The sequence below is a fragment of the Rhineura floridana genome, chromosome 11, assembly GCF_030035675.1.
Source record: "Rhineura floridana isolate rRhiFlo1 chromosome 11, rRhiFlo1.hap2, whole genome shotgun sequence".
NCBI lineage: Eukaryota > Metazoa > Chordata > Lepidosauria > Squamata > Rhineuridae > Rhineura > Rhineura floridana.
In genome coordinates, this window is record NC_084490.1 from 33237187 (window position 1) to 33253890 (window position 16704).

At 43.1% G+C, this 16704-nt stretch overlaps 1 pseudogene; it reads right to left on the minus strand.

The window, feature by feature from the left end:
• Nucleotides 1-7062: 7062 nt before the first annotated feature.
• LOC133367836 (olfactory receptor 6M1-like) lies at nucleotides 7063-15576 on the minus strand (annotated as a pseudogene).
• Nucleotides 15577-16704: the final 1128 nt, after the last annotated feature.

The following is a 16704-nucleotide window of genomic DNA, read 5'->3' on the forward strand; positions in this document are numbered from 1 at the left end:
TGTGGCACGCCACAATTAAGAGGCCAAGGGTCTGAAACCTCCTCCCCCAATGCTACTCGTTGGTGCCTGCCAGAGAGATAGGATCGGAACCACTTTAATAAAACCCTTGCAATAAAAAACGGGCATCCCCGACCGCCAGGTAACCAGCAAGTAAGGCCCATAAAACATGTAACTTCATTAGGGAGGGGCCCTTTACCTTGACTAACTCCAGGTGGGGGCTGTTTCCTGCCCCTTTGCTGTTCTTTACCACCTCCCCTATATAACCTGTGTCTGGGGCAGGCCGTGGAAGGGTGTGCAGTCATGGCCCTGCCTGCAGTCAGGAACTGCAGCCATAATTCAGGTTCTTTCTTGTTCCACCATGGAGACCCATCACATGCCACCCGCATACGAAATGCCTCGTCGTAAGACAGCCAGGCCGGCCCTGAGATCTCTGCATATTCTCTATAGATTATATCTAAGTACTTCAAGAGAGACAGACCCCTTTGGGGCTGCCTTTCCATCAGCACTCCAGCACATATCAAGAATGCAGGCAGCCAGTTGGCCCAGGTACGGTCAGCTCTCCTGCACCTAGGTTTCTCAGCCTTGCCCTCAGTATCTTTGTCCTTGTCCCTTTTGGGGTGTTCCCGATATCACAATGAAAACACATCCATGTACTCCCCCCGCCAAATTTTGTCTTTCGTAGAGGGGAGCAGGTGAAAACCTAAAGCGACTGATGTCTCCCCCAAAGGGATGGCATTAACAGCCACCGACCCTAAAGGGTCGGACAGAGCACCCTGAGCTGCCAGTGCTGTAGGTTGTTGAAGTTCCCCAGCAAGTATGGCTGTGGGTGCAAGCCCTTCTGCTGACATAACTGATGTCATCACCTGTCCAGAGCCTGCATGCTGACAAATTTGGCTGCATGCAGCCTGGAGCGGTAGCTGGGACATACAGCTAGCCTGTAATCTAGGCAGAGTAGCGACTGTGGCTCCTGGAGTGATCAACGGCCCCAAAGGTGGCCACCCCCAACTTGACCCTCCCCCGAAGCCAGAGCAGATTTTGAGGCATGTACCCCCAGTTACTTATTATTTCCTGTATGTTTTTTTTCTGCCTTGGTTTTGGAAAGATGCCCTCCCATGTGCCCTGAACCCAGCAGAAGCTCTGGTCCAGACGGGATGCACTGGCATCCCAAAGAGTACACCCTCCCCTTTCCTGGGGTATATGATTTGTGGAGGCCCAGAGCAGATTTAGGGGCTTGTACCCCCAGTTACTAATTTTTCCAGTTTTTGTTTGCTTTGGTTTTGGAAAGATGCCCTCCCATGTGCCCTGCACCCGGCAGAAGCTCTTGGCAAGGTGGAATGCAGTGGCATCTTGTAGGGGACACCCCCTCCTTTCCTGGGGTATATGATTTGTCCTGGCCCAGAGCAGATTATGGGGCATATACCCCCAGTTACTTATTTTTTCCTGTATGTTTTTGTCTGCTTTGGTTTTGCACAGATGTGCTCCCATGTGCCCTGCGTTCAGCAGAAGCCCAGGACCAGGTGGGACGCAGTGGCATCTCATAGGGGGACACCCTCCCCTTTCCTGGGGTATATGATTTGTCCTGGCCCAGAGCAGAGTTTGGGGCGTGTACCCCCACTTATTTATTTTTAATGATTTTATGACATCATTATGTATTTATGATATCAGGATCCTGATGATTTTGATTGTATAAATGTATTGTCAGTCTTGACGGGGACGGTCTCCTGATTACAGTGATACAAGGTACCCCATCATATATATTGGGGTTCAGGGGCATGCTAAATTTGGCTTGATGTTGCTGTAGCTGTCAACTTTTCTTTTTTGTTAGTGATTCAACTTTCATGCAAATAAGGAACTGGGGGACAGTGTAGGTTAGAAGCTTACCGAGCAACCCTGTGCATGTTTACTTGGAAGTCAGGCCTATTGAGTTCAATGGGACTTATTCTCAGATAAATGTAAAAGTTGTAAAGGTGTGGTAAAGGTGTGGTAAAGGTGTGGTAAAGGTGTGGCAAAAGTGTGGCAAAAGTGTGGCAAAAGTGTGGCAAAAGTGTGGCAAAGGTGTGGCAAAGGTGTGGCAAAGGTGTGGCAAAGGTGTGGCAAATGTGTGGCAAAGCGTGGTAAAAGCGTGGTAAAGGCGTGGCAATGGTGTGGCAATGGTGTGGCAATGGTGTGGTAAAAGTGTGGTAAAAAGTGTGGTAAAAAGTGTGGCAATAGTGTGGCAATAGTGTGGCAATAGTGTGGCAAAAGTGTGGTAAAAGTGTGGTAAAAGTGTGGCAAAAGTTGCTGCTTTAAAACTCATGTGGAAAGTTCTGTATACCACAAGGGAGTGATTACATGGTTATTGAAAATCAATTCATTTTGGCCATTTAATGTAGCTGATTATGCTTCTACCAAGCTGTCCAGATAGCACTTGAGCTATCTTTCTATCTTTTTAAAATACTTAAATTCCACTTTTTGTTTAAATATTTATTTGAATTATTTTTATCCTGCCCTTCATTGTTCCCAAAATAAGGAACATTAAAATAAAATCAAACATTTCATTTATCTACAACTTAATTTAAAATTGTTTTGTTCTGCTTTAATTGCTGTTTGCTGTCTGCAGTGTTTAATCTCCTTTTACAGACAGAAAAGTGATTCATAAATACATTTAATATTTTATGTGATACGCGTTTTTTTAAAAAAATAATAATAATCAATACAGTTGTCAGAATGATATAACTTAGCCAAACTGAGGCAACATAATTTTAGGCATATATAACCCACAAATATCCCTACATTCAGTAGGAGACGTGGGCAGGTTCCGTCTTTTCTGACAGTGTGATACCCATCCATAGTTGCAGTAAAAATTACCAAGAATCAAACTTAAATATGTATTGAAGAAAAATAGTTCTGATATATTATCAGATCAGATAAATAATAATAATGCTACTAACAATCTGGCTGCTACTGCTTCATAGCAGTAAAAAAATTACAATTTCTCTCTTTTTTTCAACAATTAACAAGATGCAAAGAAAAAAACCCTAAACAAAAGAATGAGTTCACAGTCCTTTAGATTGGCTCCTATTTTCTTTTGCAGGAACAAGCATCTTCTTTCCTTGCTGCTTGGCTCCTAAGAACAATCAAAGCAGGCCTGTGAATAGCACAGAAATTGTTGGCCTTCCCCTCCCCTCCGGAGCAGCTTCCTCTTCTTGAGTTGGGCTGGTCTGCTAGAAGCTTCTCCTTCCATACATAATTAAAGTATATACTTAACAATATTTAACTCTATCTTTAAATATGGGGAAATACATATTTTACAATATCATAAAATTATGACTTTAATAGTAAATCCCACTTTTATATTAATCCCACAAAAACAATATCTACCCATTTCCACAAATAATCTTTTACCCCGAATTAATAATTTGATCCCAACACATACCTAAAAACAATCAAAGCAGGTGTGTGAATAACACAGAATTGCTGCCCCTCCCCTCCCCTCTGGAGCAGCTTCCTCATCTTGAGTTGGGCTCGTCTGCTAGAAGCTTCTCACAGAAGCCAGCCCACCCTGAAGGTTACTTACTGAGCATGCTCCAATAGCTGGTTCTAGAAAGAGAGGGGGAGGGTAATAGCCACACCCAATGTCAGCAAGCACAGGCATGCTATACTTATCATTCTTTTAACAATACTGGTAACAACATGGATTACATATGCATAGAGGGCATTAGCTACTGTGTTTTGATAATATATGTGGTGGCTTTTTACTATTATTAAAATGATTTCATTGTTGTCTTTTTAATTGTATGTTGCAAGGTAGGAGAACAATATAGTAATTCACTAACAGTCAAAAAAAACCCTTGTGATTTAAGAACATATCTGTAACCAATAGATATTGCTATCAAACTTTAAAAAGCAGGGAACTTGGGCAGCTATAGTGAATGCACTGTCAGCTCTGCACTGAGACAGCAGTGCCGGTGGGGGCTGGAAATTCCTGGGGAGTTATCAGGGTGGGAAAGTCCTTAGCTGGTAGTCTGGTCGTAAATCTGCCAGGCTAACGAGGGTGAAGCATGATAAAGGCAAGGCCCTTCCTCAGCTTACGTGCCTAGCCAGAAGTGAGGTCAGTAGAGGTCTGGGTTCATTTGCCAAGGATTCAGTCCAAGATAAGATTCAGGGAAACTAGAGACACACGAAGCCACGCCGGCTGTTGTAGTCAGCAACAAGCTGAATCCAAGGTTTGACTTTTAAGGAGCAGGTTTGTCAGCAGGTGTGAGCCCTTAGCGTTTTAGCCTTAAGTGGACAGGCCTGCCCCTCTTCTGCCTAACCTTCTGCTGTCTACGTTCTGCAGGTGAAGGGGGAGTATCCTGTTCACTGCCTGCGTCTGGCTGAAGGGCTTCAGCTGTGTCTGGGGTGCACTGCAGCTGAGGGGGAGAAGGAGCTGGGTTCTCAGGAGTTTCCTCCATTTCTCCTTCTGGGTCTGCTGCTGTTACTCCCAAGTCATCCTTGTCTGATGAGTCCTCTGATGGGGCCATGACATGCACCAGGGAAACAGGAAACCTGACCTCCTCTCTGAGATATTGTACTGCGCTACAAATTTCTCAAGATGCAAACACAATTTGGGTTGGTCTTTCACAGTCCAATCCACTTCCTGAGTAGCTTGGAAGAATTTGGTGCAATCATGCTTAAAATAGGTAAAATAGACCACAAGGGAGAAGACGGAGGGGAGAAGTTGGTAGAGGAGGAGGAAGGAAGAGGAGGAAGGGAATGGGTACGGGAATGGGTAGGGGAAGGGGGGATGGAAAGGGCAAACACAGATTTCATCATTTGCATGCTTATTGAGTTCAGTGGGATTTACTCCTGTGCAATCATGCTTAGGATGGGCAAAAATGACCATGGGAGAGGAGGAAAAGTAATAAGGAAGGAGGGAGGGAGGAAGGGAGGGCTGGACAGAGGAATAGAGAAGAGGGACGAGAAAGGAAGCAGATGGGAGGGGAGAGGGAGAGGAGGAGAGAGGGGAGAGTGAAGAGGTGGAGGGAGAGGGATAGAGGGGAATGGAAGGAAGGTGGAGGACAAGGGGAGCGGATGGGTGGAGGGGAGAAGAAGGGGGAGGTGAGGGGAAGGGGAAGGAGGGCTGAGGGGGAGGGGCAGGTTCACTCATTTGCATACTTATCAGGTTCATTGGGATTTACCCCTGTGCAGTCATGCTTGGGATAGGTGAAACTGACCTGGGAGAGGGGCAGGGTGGTGGTGGAGAGTGGAAGGTGGAGAGGGGAGGGAGAGGAATAGGGGAGGAGTTTGGGTAGGTGGGCACTGGGCAGAGGGAAACACCTTTCCTTTCCAAAAGGAAAACATTGTTAACAGTATCATTATTTTGGGGGTCTTCTCCCACCTTTTTATTCAATAGCAGATACATGTAATCTCCCACCCAGTTTAAACCAAAGATGTCTCTGGCCACATCCATACCAGAGTTTTATTTCACTTTAGACAGTCATGTCTTCCATGAAGGAATCTTGGGAAGTGTTGTTTGGGAAGGGTACTGAGAGTTGCTAGGAGATGCCCTATTCCCCCCACAGAGCTGCAGCTAACAGAACTCTCTGGGAAGAGGGGCTGACTGTTAAATCACTCTGGTCACTGGAGCTCTGTCAAGGAAATAACTACTCTCAGCAGCTTTCTAACGAACTACGCTTCCTAACAACTCTCAGCAGCCTTCACAAACTACACTTCCCAGGATTATTTGGCGGAAGCCATGACTGTTTAGAATAAATGTAGAAGTAGAATACATGTCTAGCATGGGTGTGTCACCCTGATTAGCCAAGCTAAACAGTCTGACTTTTAGAACACTGGCAGCTGGTTCTTACTGAGTATGCCTGCTCTATCATACACCTCAATGTTAATTTTCTTAAATAAAAAATCAGTCATTCTTTTTTTAAAAAACTTTTAAACTGCAGACAATGATGGTCAGCGTATGGGGCAAGGTCAGTAATAGGAACAGGTACTCTATGAACATGGCTGATTTTTAATTAATTTCAATAATTATGAAACCACTGACAAAAAAGTCGAGCAGGGATCTGGATCCCCCCCTTTGTTTTACACTTTGAACTCTGGATTCTCTCTGAATGTTTTGTGCATCTTCATGAAAACTTAGATGTTGTTAAGCAAGTGATTCTGAGTTCAGGACTATACATTTTGTAAGAGTTTTGTTTGAAATGAGCTTATGGGAAGCAGCAGAATGTCATGGGTGGTGTTTTCAATTTAACATGGCAGAATGTGAAAAATCCATGCTGGCTATAGTACAGAGCCACTCTCATGGCTGTATAATAACAAAGGGCCATCCACAAAATGTTGTATTGGAGAATGTGTGTCTTCAGTATTCCAGACAATAAGCCATCCTACTTCCTCTTGGTTTTCAATTTTCCTCTCTCCTCCTAGCAGACATCAACATTCCATCCCAGCTGAGAATGTTTAGATCCCATTGGGTTTTATTTTTCTTTTTTACTCTTTTTTGGCACTTCTGCAAATATTGGGGTTCCTCCAAGCCTGCTGAAACCTTCATGGTTGATGCCTCTTTGACTCCAAAAGGAATATCACTCAGAGAATTGAATTTACACTTAGTATAGATGATGATACTTTAAGACTTTTGTTCATTTTCATATAATTAGAATTAGTACTCCAATGAAGAATGTGCATATAACTCTAGTTAATAACACTTTGTATCTTAAAAGAACGCAAAAAAACCCTCAAATTATGAAGAACATTATCCAGTCAAATAAAGCACTCTTTAAGTTGGCTTAAAAAAACCTATTTATTTATTACATTTTGAAAAGCCACTTTCAGTCATCTCCCAGGGCATTCTAGAGGTTAGAAGGTACACATACACGGATGGTCACATTTACCTTTCACAACAACCTTTGGAGGTAGGTAAGGCTGGCAGGAATTAAATGATCCAATATCATATAGTGAGCTGCCTAGCTAGGTGAAGATTTGAACCTGGTCTCCATAATCTAAGTCCAACACACTAGTCTATGCTGACTCTCTCCCACTGAAGCTACCGGATCTTAAAATCCCTTTGCTGGATTTTGCTGCATGTTCAGTTTATTTCTTAAGAATTAGTTTTCTTTGATTGAAGATAACTCTAAGGGAATCCTTCACTTTCTCATTTCTCAGACTGCATATGAAAGGATTTAGCATGGGTGTCACCATTGTGTTCAGTACAGTGCCTATTTTGTTGAAATCCAGAATGTTCCCTTTAGTGGGATGGACATAAATGAAGATAGAGCTCCCATAGTACAATGTTACCACAGTGATATGAGAAACACACAGGTTGAGAAGGCCTTTTGTCGCCCTTGTGCTGATGGTATCTTCAGGACAGCAATAATAATGTAAATGTATGACACAACTGTTACGAGAAGTGAACCCAAAAGCAATATGGAAGAAGTCCCCAAATCAACCGTTTCAGCCAATGATGTGTCACCACAGACAAGCTTGAGTAAGGGGGCACTGTCACAGAAGAAGTGGTTGACAATGTTTGGGCCACAGAATGGTAGACCAGCTGTCACAATGCTGGGAACTAGAATAATCAAGAAACCACCAACCCATGACCCCAGAAGGAGCTGGAAACAGGCTTTGCTGTTCAAACTGGATGCATAGCGCAGGGGGTAGCATATTGCAACGTAACGGTCAAAGGACATTACAGCCAGGATGAAAAATTCAGTTGAGCCCATAAGGAAATAGAAGAATGACTGAGTAAGACAGCCCACAAAAGAGATGTTCTTCTTTCCTGTGATTATATTTATTAGCATCTTAGGCATAACGGTTGAAGTGATCATGAGCTCCAGGAATGAGAGATTACTCAAGAAAAAATACATGGGCAATTGAAGATGGTGATTGGTAAGTACCAGTATAATTAGTGTGACATTACCCGTAATGGTCAATGCATACACAAAGAAGAAGGTGATGAAGATCAGAATCTCAACAGAGTGAACGGTCTGAAATCCCAGAAGGATGAATTCAGTCACAATAGTCTTATTACCTTTCTCCATGTTTTGGAACATCTTATTTCCTAGGAAACAATGCATGAGGAAAATATAGAAACAAGGGAGGTAGAGAGACCTTATCAGCCATATTCATGAGAGGTGTGCAGTGACCACAAGATGCATCATGTATCTGTATTTATAGTGTTTGGAGGCAGCTCTTTTGGATCCAAAACAGTTGTTCTGATTCTATTTGCTATTTGGGGCCAACTCTGATATGTTAAATCTGAAGTTCTGTTTTGTTCCCTTTGATTTTAATGGGAATCTAAAAAAAGACTCCCCCCCCCGCCCCAGCAGTCTTGAGGTCTGGGTGTTTTCCCAGTCGGATTGCTTTTGTTTCTCAGAAAAGAAGAAGGGTAAGGAAATGGTCTTGCTGTTAACTTTATGCACATACTTTAAGTCCACAATCTACCTCCAAATCACCCTCATTTGCCTTGTTGTCCAGGCTGCACACAGAATTAATGCACACCCTTATTCACTATTGGTAGATAAATGGAGGATAAGTCCTAGGTCTATTAATTAAAAACTAGGATACCTAATTTAAACTCCATGTTCAGAATAACCACACAGTTAAACATCCAGTGCTGGAAATGAATATTTGGGGAGAATTGTTGCCTTCTCTCTTGTTGACTTACTGGGTATTGAATGCCAAACCAGAAATTGAATGCTGAATTTGACATATTCTCCATATGAATAAACAGGGCTCTTCCTATGTCCTTTAGAAGAGCCAGTTCATAGTCAGCTCTTTATTGAGAGAGATTCATATGAAATTTATGTTTGAAGCTGATGAATTCTATTGTAAACATGAGTCTCAGGAAAGTTCCATTCATCTCCATGAGCAACATTTTTAGAGTCACCAAGTTTGATATGGAAGAGGGAGAAACGTGCACGCATTGCTTTAGAGCCAGAAATGTCTAAAGGCTGGTTCACACACTAACTGTTCCATAAGCAGAGTGGGGTTGCTGCTGTGCTAAAGTCCCACTTCGTGGACACTTCATATGATGGAGTCATATGTGCATATAGCTTTACTTGCATATGCATGATCTCATAACACCCCCCCCCCGAAAAAAGAAAAAAGAATACAAGGATTTTGGAAGACTGTAAGGATTAGACATATGCACATACAGAAATATAGTAGTATGCTGTCTGTCACATATTATGCTGTTTATATTTTGAGGATTTATGTCTCCAAAGCATGACCATCCATGTGTATTGAATAACCCAGCTGACAAGGGTATGATGAAACCTGCAGACTGGCTTGCTCCACATTGGGATTTTGAGGGAAGCAATAATACAACCAGGAGCACCAGAATCTGAAAAAGCCCTCAAACCTAAACATGTATACAAAAAGAGCCCCATGATTAAGGATGGGGGGAAAGTTCAATTCTGTTCACATTTAAAGCTGGACCTACCTAATTCACACTTTCCAAAACAATATGCGAACTGAAACACATCCATCCTTCAAAAGTCACACATCTCTGAATTTTGCAGTGCAGTTCCTCCGCAAGGTATTGTGTGCAAAATGCATATACTAGGGTAAAGTGTGCATAAAAATGCAGAGATGTGAAAATAGCATACAGAAATATTGTACTCTTGAACCTATGGTAGCCAGCTCTTTATTGAGGGGGATGCATATGAAGTTGGTGGAATGCTCAGTAAAACATGAGTATATTAGGCAAAATGCATACAAAATTGTCTACACTGGGAGAAATTCACACTAAAATGTGGATAAAATTTCATGAGGATTTTTTTTAAAAAAATTGTGAAATGATACGGACATGCGGAGAACTGAGAAACTGAGAGAAACTGAAATTTACAGAGTCACCTTTCCCTACCCGTGGTCTACACTGCTATATTGGGAGGGGCTGGTGTATCCAATCCCATGTCTCTCTTCTTTCACACATGGGGGCTGATTGCATTAGTTTAATGGATTAAAAAGCTAGTGCTTTTGTCCCAATTTCTAAAATCCCTTTCACACTGCAGTACCTGTTAAGAAATATCAGCTTTTTCAGCTGATATACCAGCATTTTGCACAACTGTCTTTCACATGGCTTGTTTACGTCCTTCACGCATGCACACTGTTCCCCACTGTGTAGGAGGTCTAAGATCTCATCCCATCACCGTGCAAGCCCTCTCCCTTTAGGATCTGACTTTTTAAATTGTTTTACTGTATTGTATCAAGACAGGGGTATGTGTGGGAAATGCTGACGCTATCTGCGCTGATGCTGGAATACCGGTACAATGTTTGTCAGGCAACCCCCCGGCATGACTAAAGGGTGAGAACGCACTGCATGCTGGGATGCCTGTCACGTGAGCAGCTGCAGCTTATTCCTGCAATCTTCCCGGTTCCCAGCCTGGCTAACAGATTATTTCTGGTATCCTTTATCATGGAAATTAGCGCTAAACTTCCACTACATTCCACTAGAATTCTGGAGCTAGCTTGTGCATTGTGTGAAAGATCAAATATAATGCACAAATTACCAGGTAAGAAATCACCAGAATAATGGAATAAAGTGCAGTGTGAAAGCAGCCCTAATGCAGTATCTCTCAAGCAATTTCTAAAAACTCCATATTAATCTATAAATATAATCTGATGATAAAGACACCATCCCATGGCAGGATTTTTGATGTTTACCTTTACAAATCAAAGAAGGAAGGATGGTGTAATCAACACTGAGAATCTCTTCTGATATTCCAAATATGTTTTTGTGGAATCTCTAACAGAAGAACTGAAGAATCTCAGATTTATGAAATCAAACCCTAAATACACAAATATATGGAAACTTCCATCTAGTTTACACAAGGTTTTCTTTAACTGTGATAAATTATTTATTATTAGTAGTAGTATTACTAAAGTTTAATACCAATTCATTAAATTTGAAAAGTTATCTTACAATTTGAGGATTCTTTCTTGATGCTGCAAATAATAATAATAATGCCGATGATGGTGAGGATAATAATGTACAACCCAACACTGCCTACTTGATTCTGTTGCAATAAATGCCTAGGAAGACAACTTTGGTTCATATTAGTACTCTCCATCTCCAAAGAGGCTGAAAAGATGCCAAATGTCCTTACCTTTCCATTTGACAAATCCATTCTATTAATTATTTCACCTTCTATGCACCCATGAGAGGTTTTATTCCTGTAGTCATGTAACAATCCTCTGAGGATTAGTTAAGAAACTTGTTTAGAAATTAAGAAATAGTTTTGTAGGGGGGGTTAAGTTGCAAATTGCACACATATTATGGGTTGAATCCAGACTAAGATTAAGTTAATACCCACTGAAATCAATGGAGCAAGCTAATCATAACTTCATTTTAGTGGGAGCTAAGTTCAAATAGCATACAGTTGTAATTGTAAGCTACAATTATCTTGCACTAGGCTGGGTGAGGGTTTAGATTGGATGGAGTTGTCCTTCCATCAACCTATGCCAACTAAACCATTCTCCTTCTGTTTGTCAGTGTGGCACTCCTCCTACTGCCTGCCAAATATGGAGGTGGGAGTGCCAACAGTTGGATCCTTAGCAGCAACAGCCAGTGGCAGACCCTAAACTGGAGTCCTTCCAGAGGCAAGAAGGGAGAGGGCCTGATATCACCCAGATTTTATTGGATCCCAAGATGATTTCACTGCTCTCAAGCAATGGCATTGGTCCCAATTGCTGTACCAATTCCGGGCTGGCATAGTGATCATTCTGTTCCAGCCTCTGTGCAGATGCAATGGTGGCTTAGCTGCTCCACAAAGCCCTGCTTGTCAGCAGCCTGTGTGTGAATTATCCCCTAAATCTAGATCCGACTGATACATTAACTAGATTTAATAGACCTCCCATTGTAATCCTTGGAAGTCAATGCTTTAAGATATATATATAGAACTGTGTGTCTCATACGAAAGACATTGCCCCTATAAGTCACTCCCCAGGAGATTCAGATTTAGAGAACAAATTGACTGTGATGAGCTACATTAATTTCAGACCTTTTCTTAGTACGTTGTCTATTTTCTCAGCTTTTAATCCAGTTTGGAAGAAGGTCTCAACTTCTATACCGTGAATCTTTGACCAAAGGAACTCTGTTTTTACCTGGATTTTAAGATACCTCGTGGAAGGACACAAAAATTCTACTTAAATTAATGGGCTAAGAATATCAAAAGAGCCATACTGAAAGAGACCCTTCATTACATGCCAGTATGATTTGCCCAGCCTGTAAGTACATGTCAGCATTAGGGAAGGGAGGAGAGGTGGACAGCCACACAGTATTTATTTATTTATTATCATTATTTTTACCCCGCCCTTTTTCCAAAACTAGAACTCATGGTGGCTTCCAGATAAAAGCACACATATAATTAAAAACATACAAAAGTCTAAATTAAAATTGAATTAAATTATTTACAGTATTAAAATCATTCATACATACAGTTAAAATAATTCAAACTCAGTTTAAAATAATACAGTTAGACAATAGCAATGCAGCACCCTTCAAGTCCTGTCCTTAACAGCTTTCAGTTCCAAAGACTTGTTAGAATAAAAACGTCTTTGCTAGACAATTGAAGGACTGCAAGGAGGGGGCTATTCTTGCCTCCCTAGGAAGGGAATTCCAAAGCCTCGGGGCAGCCACCGAAAAGGCCCTATCTTACATCCACTAGTCGTGCTTGTGAGGATGTGGGTATTGAGAGAAAGGCCTCTCCTGAGGATCTCAGGGCCCGGGCAGGCTCATATAGGGAGATAAGGTCTGAGAGATAGCCTGGACCTAAGCCGTATAGGGCTTTATAGGCCATCACCAGCACTTTGAATTGTGTCCGGAAACAGAGTGGCAACCAGTGGAGCTTTTGTAACAGGGGAGTTGTATGGTCCCTGTAACCAGCCCCAGTTAACATCTGGGAAGGGAGGAGAGGTGGACAGCCACACAGTACAAATACACACTTGAATAAGGGAGCAGGAAAGAACAATGGAGGTGGCCACTTTTTGTCCTAACCATTTCTTCATCCTGTTGCCTGGCTTTGTGCCCAGGAAAACTAGAACCACAATGATGGTTTTTGCCAACACACAAGAAACTACAACAGAGAAAATGATGCCAAATGCTGTTTGATGGAACAGACAGCTCATTTTTCCAGCTTTGCCAATGAAGGAAATGTAGCAAGGAAGAAAGGTAGCGAAACAGGATGAAGATGAGCAGAACAGAGCTGAGGTTCTGGTTGTTGGCTTTGACAGTGGGAGTAATCCAGCTCTTGAGAAAAACGTGTATCACCCAAACTGTTAATACAGCAAAGAAAATAGCAAGGGAAACCAAAATGATCCCCCAAGGCTCATGATAGGTAAGTAAGTTTAGAACTTTTTGAATACATTTGTCTTTGTTCTTGTTTGGATATTGATCTTCTGGGCACTTGACACAATGAAGTGCATCTGAAAGGGACAAGCATGGTGTCAGTAGCTCTGTCTTTTCATATTTATCTATTTGTTTATATACATAAGAAGTGTCAAGTTAGTGCTAGATAATAATGACTCCCCTTTCCACATCCGTACAGGAACCATGCACAAGATATGGCAAGGAGGTTAGGAAATGATGCATACAATAAGCCTCCTTTATGCTTAAGTCTTTGCTGCACCCTTGCCCTTTACTTGTGTTTGAATCTAGTCAGGTGTCTTGAGCCAAGTTAAGTGAGCTACCAGTGCCAAGTGTGATTAATAGGCAGCTTACATTGTGGTCAATGGTGGTCAGAACGTACACAAACCCTACAGACCCCTTCCATGGTGAACCTCACCATGGACCAGGATTTTGATGTGTGTTGTGGCATGCTGAGACTATGTTTGTGCTGTTGCAGGGCTTTCTCAGCAACAGAAGTGATGTGAGTCTGTATATCTGTTTCCTCCCCTCTTATTCTATATGGTTTATCCTCTAATGAAATATGTTATAGAGGAACTTTCTGGTGCGTTCATTGCTTTGTCTGAATCCCTATGAACCTCTGCCAGACCCCTGGGAGAACAATGTCTAACTAAAATGAAATGCCTGCAGGCCAACACTATAAACATTTCCCTTGCAGTAACTCCTACTGAATATGTTAATAACTTCTTCTGAATATGCATGGTTGAATTGTGCCAGCAGGCTTAACTATACCTAAATATGTGACTAATAGCAGTCATTGTCCCTCAAGATAGTCCCCTTCGGTGTACATAGTTTGTTATACTAGCTCATGGTGACACCTTGTGTACTAGTTGTATTCAAACTCATGTTTGAAATCTGCTGTACAGTTAACAGTAGTGTTTAAAGTAAGGTGCTTTTTTAATCAAAAGACTGGTAATGAATGCTTTTGAGCCATGTGGCAAAAGCCAAATGTAAAGAATGATGTAATCCTTTCTACCATATCTTTCCACCTGGCCCCAAAGAAAGACTCTTTTTGCCGAAATATTTGTTAATGTTCCATAGATGGGGGTCATAACTGAATGACAATGAAAACACACAATGTAATATTTTTTTAACTTGATAAAAGTACAATCCTATAATATCTACCCAGGAAACCTCATAGATTTAAATGACTCTCAATCCTAGTCTTAAATTCCAGTTTTAAGTTTAGTTCTCCACATTACCACATCAGTTTGCAGTTCTTTTTTTGGGGAAAAAGTCCTCATGAAAATTCATCAGCATTTGAGAATGAAATTCTCCTAATATACTCATTTTGAATGCAATTTTGCCTAATATACTATACATGTTTTTGGAAAGTGCATTTTCCCTGATATAATGCATTTTGTATATTATTTTCACTAATATATGTGTTTTATGCACACTTTACTTTTGTACATGCATTTTTGTACTTGTTACTTGGCTTCAGAGAAGTGTGACTTTTGAGGAATGGCTCTGTTTCAATTCATGTATATTTCTGGAAGTTAGAATTAGGAAGGTTCTCCTTGAAATGCAACTGAATCAAACATCTCTCGCATCCCTAGCTAGGACACCAAGGGTGTTTAAACATTATATGTTACCTGTGTACAAGTTGTCTGTATATATGCTCAGCTGCTCATGAGAAAGTGTGTACATAGTAAAAATAGCTTCTTAGGAGGAGGATATTGTGATTAGAGCTCCGCCGTTTTTATCTTTTTTAACATCTTTTAACATCCTTTTGGGACTTGAATGGATTTGTGTAAGATCTTCCTGTCTCCCTATTTTAGATGTCCACCCCTTTCTGCCCTCTGTAACTTGGTGTGTGGGGTGGTTGAGGAGGTGTGGTACTGGCAGTAAAAACGCTGTAGAATCTGCAACCAAGGAGCAAGCTTACCATCTACTTCGGGGCTTGACGAGAGAGATACATAGGACGAATTAACATCCCCCCCCGCTCGTACCTTCTCTGCTGCCACAGCCGCTGTGTCCTCGTCGCGACCTGTGCCTCTTTGTTGCCTCTTTGTTGCCGCTGCTGCGATCTGTGTTCCTTGCTGCGGCCCATGTCGGCCCATGCTGTTTCTATCGTTGTGGCCTGCGCTTTCTGCTGCGCTCTCCGTGCCGTGTCTGCCGCCGCCGTTACGGCCTGTGCTTCCTGCCATGGCTTGTGCTTTCGCCGTTGTAGTTTGTGCTCCTTGCTGCGGCTCTGTCATCTCTGTCGCTGCCGCTGCGGCCTGCGCCCTCTGCTGCGGCCCGTATCGTCTCTATCGCCGCCGCTGTGGTCTGTGCTTCCCGCTGCGGCCGTGTCTTCCTCGCCGCTCCGCTGTGGTCTGTGCTTCCCGCTGCGACTCATTTCTTCTGCATCACCACCATTGCGGCCTGTGTTCTCAGCCGCAGCTTGTGCCTCCCCGCTGCCACCGCTTGGCTGCCTCTGGGGGCGGTGCCCCTTTGGTGATCTTGGGGTGCCTCCTGTTCGGGCGGGGGAGTGGCTGGTGGCAGATGTGGTGCGGCGAGCCTGGACCGCGGCGCTGGGTGCATTTACGTGGCCTGCTTCGTTTCTCGGTGTCCTTTGTCTATGGTGGAGAGGGGCAGAGGCCGTGACATTAGTGATGCCCCCCATCGCGATGGAAGAACAGGACTGAGAAGGGGAGAAGAGGACAAGGTGCTTTGGCTGTTTTTGGCCGCGATTAGGAGACGGAGTCACTGGCATGCTGGAAAGGCGGCGGGGAGTGGAGATAACTGTTGTGCGGGACAGGGAAGAGCCGCAGTGGAGACCCGGGAATGACAAGAGGCAAGAAGAAGAGGTTTACCAGCTGCAGGCGAGCCAACCTTGGAGCAAGAAAGATACGGGCAATTTATATATTTTGATTGGGGTGGGGGGCCTGCCTGATCGGCAGACGGGGAGGGGGACATGTGTTGATCGGAGGCAGGTGCTGTGGGAAGGGTGGGGAGCCATGATATCATAAGGCTAGGCAGCAGATCCTGGAGAGGTGTGGGTGGCAGGCCACACCAGTTTAGGGGAACAAGGGATAGATGCGTTATATCCATCCCCTGTTCTGGGCCTGTCCACAACCAGAAGTTAACTAGGGGATGCAGGACTCCATCTAACCTTCGACTGCTGTTGTGTAATGCCAGGTCTCTGGTTCAGAAAACATCGCTCATCCATGATATGATCATGGATGAGAACGCAGACCTGGTGTGTATTACGGAGACCTGGCTGGATGAGGCCTCAGCTCCCATACTTGAGACCATGTGTCCGGCCGGTTTCCAATATGCACAGCAGCCAAGGATTGGTAGGCGGGGAGGGGGAGTGGCAGTTATCTATCGAGGGTCTTTGGTTC